Raw genomic sequence first — 6,000 nt, 5'->3', positions numbered from 1 at the left:
CCCAGTGTGGCATGGGATTTACTATGGACTATCAGCAGTATCAATGAGATAGGTGTTGGTTAAAGCACTGTGCTTACCACACCATCAGATGATTTAGTTTTGTCACCTGTACCCTTACCTATTCTTTATTAATATGGCTATATGTGTGTTAACATAGAACCGATTCCATATCATTTAGCTAGCTGGATCAACCCTCATTATTTTGTATATTGCAGTCAAAAACGTTCCTCATTGGTCCACTTAGGTTTGATCGAGTGACTCCCTACTACTACCAGGGTTGGGGTCAATTCCATGCCAATTCAGGAAGTAAACTGAAGTACAAATTCCAATTTTCCCCATTGCTTATCTGAGAAATTGTAATTTCAGTTTACTTGCTGAATTGAATTTGAAATGGAATTGAGCCTCCCCCCCCAAACCTTTCTTTTATTCCACTTCCAGGTGAAGGAGTTTAAATTACGGGCCAAGTATATTTAGCTGGCGGTGATGGTGTGCAGGGTGATCCTGGCCCAAGGAGAGAACAAGGTGGACAACAGAGACTACTATGGCAACAAGTGTCAGTTGCCAACCCAGACAGGAAGATCACGTCAGTGACTCAACCCACTCAAGTGATGCACCCCTCCTAGGGACGGCATGAAAGAGCACCAGTAAGCCAGTGACTCAGCCCCTGTAATAGGTTTAGAGGCAGAGAATCCCAGTGGAGAGAGGGGAACTCGCCAGGCAGAGACAACAAGGGCGGTTCGTTGCTCCAGAGCCTTTCCGTTTACCTTCACACTCCTGGGCCAGACTACACTCAATCATATGACCCACTGAAGAGATGAGTCTTCAGTAAAGACTTAAAGGTTGAGACAGAGTCTGCGTCTCTCACATGGGTAGGCAGACCATTCCATAAAAATGGAGCTCTATAGGAGAAAGCCCTGCCTACAGCTGTTTGCTTAGAAATTCTAGGGCCTGCGTCTTGTGACCGTAGCGTATATGTAGGTATGTACGGCAGGACCAAATCAGAGAGATAGGTAGGAGCAAGCCCATGTAATGCTTTGTAGGTTAGCAGTAAAACCTTGAAATCAGCCCTTGCCTTAACAGGAAGCTAGTGTAGGGAGGCTAGCAGTAATATGATCACATATTTTGGTTCTAGTCAGGATTCTAGCAGCCGTATTTAGCACTAACTGAAGATTATTTAGTGCTTTATACGGGTAGCCGGAAAGTAAAGCATTGCAGTAGTCTAACCTAGAAGGGGCCACAGTGTCTCCTGACCCCCCCTGTCTCAGCCTCCAGTATTTATGCTGCAGTAGTTTGTGTCGGTGGGCTAGGGTCAGTTTGTTATATCTGGAGTACTTCTCCTGTCTTATCCGGTGTCCTGTGTGAATTTAAGTATGCTCTCTCTAATTTTCTCTTTCTCTCTTTCTTTCTCTCTCTTGGAGGACCTGAGCCCTATAGGACCATGCCTCAGGACAACCTGGCCTGATGACTCCTTGCTGTCCCCAGTCCACCTGGCCATGCTGCTGCTCCAGTTTCAACTGTTCTGCCTGCGGCTATGGAACCCTGACCTGTTCACCGGACGTGCTACCTGTCCCAGACCTGCTGTTTTCAACTCTCTAGAGACAGCAGGAGTGGTAGAGATACTCTTAATGATCGGCTATGAAAAGCCAAATGACATTTACTCCTGAGGTGCTGACTTGCTGCACCCTCGATAACCACTGTGATTATTATTATTTGACCATTTATGAACATTTGAACATCTTGGCCATGTTCTGCTATAATCTCCACCTGGCACAGCCAGAAGAGGACTGGCCATCCCTCATAGCCTGGTTGCTCTCTAGGTTTCTTCCTAGGCTTTGGCCTTTCTAGGGAGTTTTTCCTAACCACCGTGCTTCTACACCTGCATTGCTTGCTGTTTGGGGTTTTAGGCTGGGTTTCTGTACAGCACTTTGAGATATCAGCTGATGTAAGAAGGGCTATATATACCGTGGGGCAAAAAAGTATTTAGTCAGCCACCAATTGTGCAAGCTCTCCCACTTAAAAAGATGAGAGAGGCCTGTAATTTTCATCATAGGTACACTTCAACTATGACAGACAAAATGAGAAAAAAAATACAGAAAATCACATTGTAGGATTTTTTATGAATTTATTTGCAAATTCATGGTGGAAAATAAGTATTTGGTCACCTACAAACAAGCAAGATTTCTGGCTCTCACAGACCTGTAACTTCTTCTTTAAGAGGCTCCTCTGTCCTCCACTCGTTACCTGTATTAATGGCTCCTGTTTATCAGTATAAAAGACACCTGTCCACAACCACAAACAGTCACACTCCAAACAGAAATCCCAGAACCAAACGGGGGGACCTAGTGAATGACCTGCAGAGAGCTGGGACCAAAGTAACAAAGCCTACCATCATTAACACACTACGCCACCAGGGACTCAAATCCTGCAGTGCCAGACGTGTCCCCCTGCTTAAGTACATGTCCAGGCCCGTCTGAAGTTTGCTAGAGAGCATTTGGATGATCCAGAAGAAGATTGGGAGAATGTCATATGGTCAGATGAAACCAAAATATAACTTTTTGGTAAAAACTCAACTCGTCGTGTTTGGAGGACAAAGAATGCTGAGTTGCATCCAAAGAACACCATACCTACTGTGAAGCATGGGGGTGGAAACATCATGCTTTGGGGCTGTTTCTCTGCAAGGGGACCAGGACGACTGATCCGTGTAAAGGAAAGAATGAATGGGGCCATGTATTGTGAGATTTTGAGTGAAACCCTCCTTCCATCAGCAAGGGCATTGAAGATGAAACGTGGCTGGGTCTTTCAGCATGACAATGATCCCAAACACACCGCCCGGGCAACGAAGGAGTGGCTTCGTAAGAAGCATTTCAAGGTCCTGGAGTGGCCTAGCCAGTCTCCAGATCTCAACCCCATAGAAAATCTTTGGAGGGAGTTGAAAGTCCGTGTTGCCCAGCAACAGCCCCAAAACATCACTGCTCTAGAGGAGATCTGCATGGAGGAATGGGCCAAAATACCAGCAACAGTGTGTGAAAACCTTGTGAAGACTTACATAAAACCATAATTTGCTAAATAAATTCATTAAAAATCCTACAATGTGATTTTCTGGATGTTTTTTTCTCATTTGTCTGTCATAGTTGAAGTGTACCTATAATGAAAATTACAGGCCTCTCATCTTTTTAAGTGGGAGAACTTGCACAATTGGTGGCTGACTAAATACTTTTTTGCCCCACTATATAAATACATTTGATTTGAAGTGTCTGGAGTTGGCTGGACAGGTAGCTCCATCTATGGAATCAGGGTCTGTTTTTCTCTATCCTAACATAACCTCTCTATCCTAATATAACTTATCTATCCTAATAGTAAAATATTACTCTTGCAAAACTCCTCTGTGTATGTTTAGTTTACCCCCTCAGTTATTAGATTCCAGCACATTGTCTATGCAGACTGCACATTGGCCTATAGAGATGCACTTTAACACATTGGGATGCACAGACTTACACTATATATACACCCCTTCAAATGAGTGGATTTGGCTATTTCAGCCACACCTGTTGCTGACAGGTGCATACAATCGAGCACACCACCATGCAATCTCCATAGACAAACATTAGCAGTATAATGGCCTTACTGAAGAGTTCAGTGACATTCAACGTGGCACCCATCATAGGATGCCACCTTTCCAACAAGTCAGTTCGTCAAATTTCTGCCCTGTCAACTTTAAGTGCTGTTATTGTGAAGTGGAAACAACTAGGAGCAACAACGGCTCAGCCGCGAAGTGGTAGGCCACACAAGCTCACAGAATGGGACCTGCGAGTGCTGAAGCGCTCAGTGCATAACAATCTTCTGTCAGTTGCAACACTCATTACCAAGTTCCAACCTGCCTCTGGAAGCAACGTCAGCACAATAACTGTTGGTCAGGAGCTTCATGAAATGGGTTTCCATGGCCAAGCAGCCACACACAAGCCTAAGATCACCATGTGCAATGCCAAGCGTCGGTTGGAGGGGTGTAAAACTTGCCGCCATTGGACTCTGGAGCAGTGGAAACGCGTTCTCTGTAGTGATGAATCAAACTTCACAATCTGGGTTTGGCAGAACGCTACCTGCCCAAAAGCATAGTGCCAACTGTAAAGTTTGGTGGAGAAGGAATAATGGTTTGGGCTGTTTTTCATGGTTCAGGCAGGACCAATTAGTTCCAGTGAAGGGAAATCTTAATGCTACAGCATATAAATACATGCCCGATCTCCCTAATACCCTTGCGGCTGAATGGAAGCAAGTCCCCACAGCAATGTTCCTCTTCCCAGAAGAGTGGAGTAGCAAAGGTGGGACCAGCTCCATATTAATGCGCATGATTTTGGAATGAGATGTTCGACTAGCAGGTGTCCACATACTTTTGGTCATATAGTGTACCAGAGTACATTGGGCAGTGCAAACTTCCTTTTACACATTTCAATCAATCAATTAATCAAATGTATTTATAAAGCCCTTTTTACGTCAGCCGATGTCACAAAGTCCAAAACAGAAACCAACCCTAAAACCCCAAACAGCAAGCAATGCAGATGTAGAGCACGGTGCCTAGGAAAAACTCCCTAGAAAGGCAGGAACCTAGGAAGAAACCTAGAGAGGAACAAGGCTCTGAGGGTTGGCCAGTCCTCTTCTAACGGTGCATGGTGGAGATTATAACAGTACATGGCCAAGATGTTCAAACGTTCATAGATGACCAGCAGGGTCAAATAATAAAAATCACACTGGTTGTAGAGGGTGCAACAGGTCAGCACCTCAGGAGTAAATGTAAATGTCATGAGTAAATGTCAGGGTTAGAGACAGCAGGTGCGGTGGAAAGAGAGTTCTAAACAGCAGGTCTGGGACAGGTAGCACGTTTGGTGAACAGGTCAGGGTTCCATAGCAGCAGGCAGAACAGTTGAAGCTGGAGCAGCAGCACGACCAGGTGGACTGGGGACAGCAAGGAGTCATCAGGTCAGGTAGTCCTGAGGCATGGTCCCAGGGCTCAGGTCCTCCGGGAGGGGAGGGAGAGGGTGAGAGAAAGAATTAGAGGGGGCATACTTAAATTTGCCTGTACAGACTTCCTTTAACACATTTTCCTGTACAGCCTTCCTCCAGCACAGTGGTCTATAGTGTGCTGTTCCACAGTGTAGATAAGCAGAGCCTGCATGCTCTGGGTCTATCTGCGCAGCACGACTCACTCACTCTGTAATTCAATTAAGATGACTGTCAGCGTTTAATGCTAATGTTTTAAAGGGGCTGGTTGTGTGACAGTGCTGTACAGGCTCACTGCTGGTGCCCATGGGATGAATGGGTTTTAAAGCTCCCAGGTAGAAGTTGCCTGTATTCACAGATCTTGGTTATTTTACCATCCTCTAATCCCAACCTTAATCTTTAGCGGTGAAACCCCAAATTGACTTTAGATCATGACTTTTAATCTGCTCCTCCTCCCCAGTCAAAATGATGGTCTCTATACGCAGTGCTAAATCTCTACGTACTTATCTAAGAACTGATCCCAGGCCGCTGGTAGTTGAGACAGACTCTACACCTGCCTCCCCATGCCCTGATCCCAGGCCTGCGCTAGTGGATGCAGACTTTACACCAGCCTCCCCATGCCCTGATCCCAGGCCTGCGCTAGTGGATACATACTCTACACCAGCCTCCCCATGCCCTGATCCCAGGCCTGTGCTAGTGGATACAGACTCTACACCAGTCTCCCCATGCCCTGATCCCAGGCCTGCGCTAGTGGATACAGACTCTACACCAGTCTCCCCATGCCCTGATCCCAGGCCTGCGCTAGTGGATACAGACTCTACACCAGCCTCCCCATGCCCTGATCCCAGGCCTGTGCTAGTGGATACAGACTCTACACCAGTCTCCCCATGCCCTCACCTGCGTCTTTATTCTCTCCCTCCTTTATTAATACCTTCATTATTTTCTTCCCGCTTTGTTGTTGCTGTTTTGTTTTCCTCATCCTCCCCCCACCCTCATCCCTCCTTCCCC

The 6,000-nt window shown here is 46.1% G+C and overlaps 1 pseudogene; it reads left to right on the top strand.

Moving 5' to 3' along the window:
* Positions 1-390: 390 nt before the first annotated feature.
* LOC115109808 (DNA-directed RNA polymerase III subunit RPC2-like) overlaps positions 391-6,000 on the top strand; it is a 28,283-nt pseudogene continuing 22,673 nt past the window's right edge.

Source organism: Oncorhynchus nerka, linkage group LG25 (genome assembly GCF_034236695.1).
Source record: "Oncorhynchus nerka isolate Pitt River linkage group LG25, Oner_Uvic_2.0, whole genome shotgun sequence".
NCBI lineage: Eukaryota > Metazoa > Chordata > Actinopteri > Salmoniformes > Salmonidae > Oncorhynchus > Oncorhynchus nerka.
The sequence above is the reverse complement of the archived record's forward strand: the minus strand, read 5'-3'. Positions and strand labels throughout refer to the sequence as shown.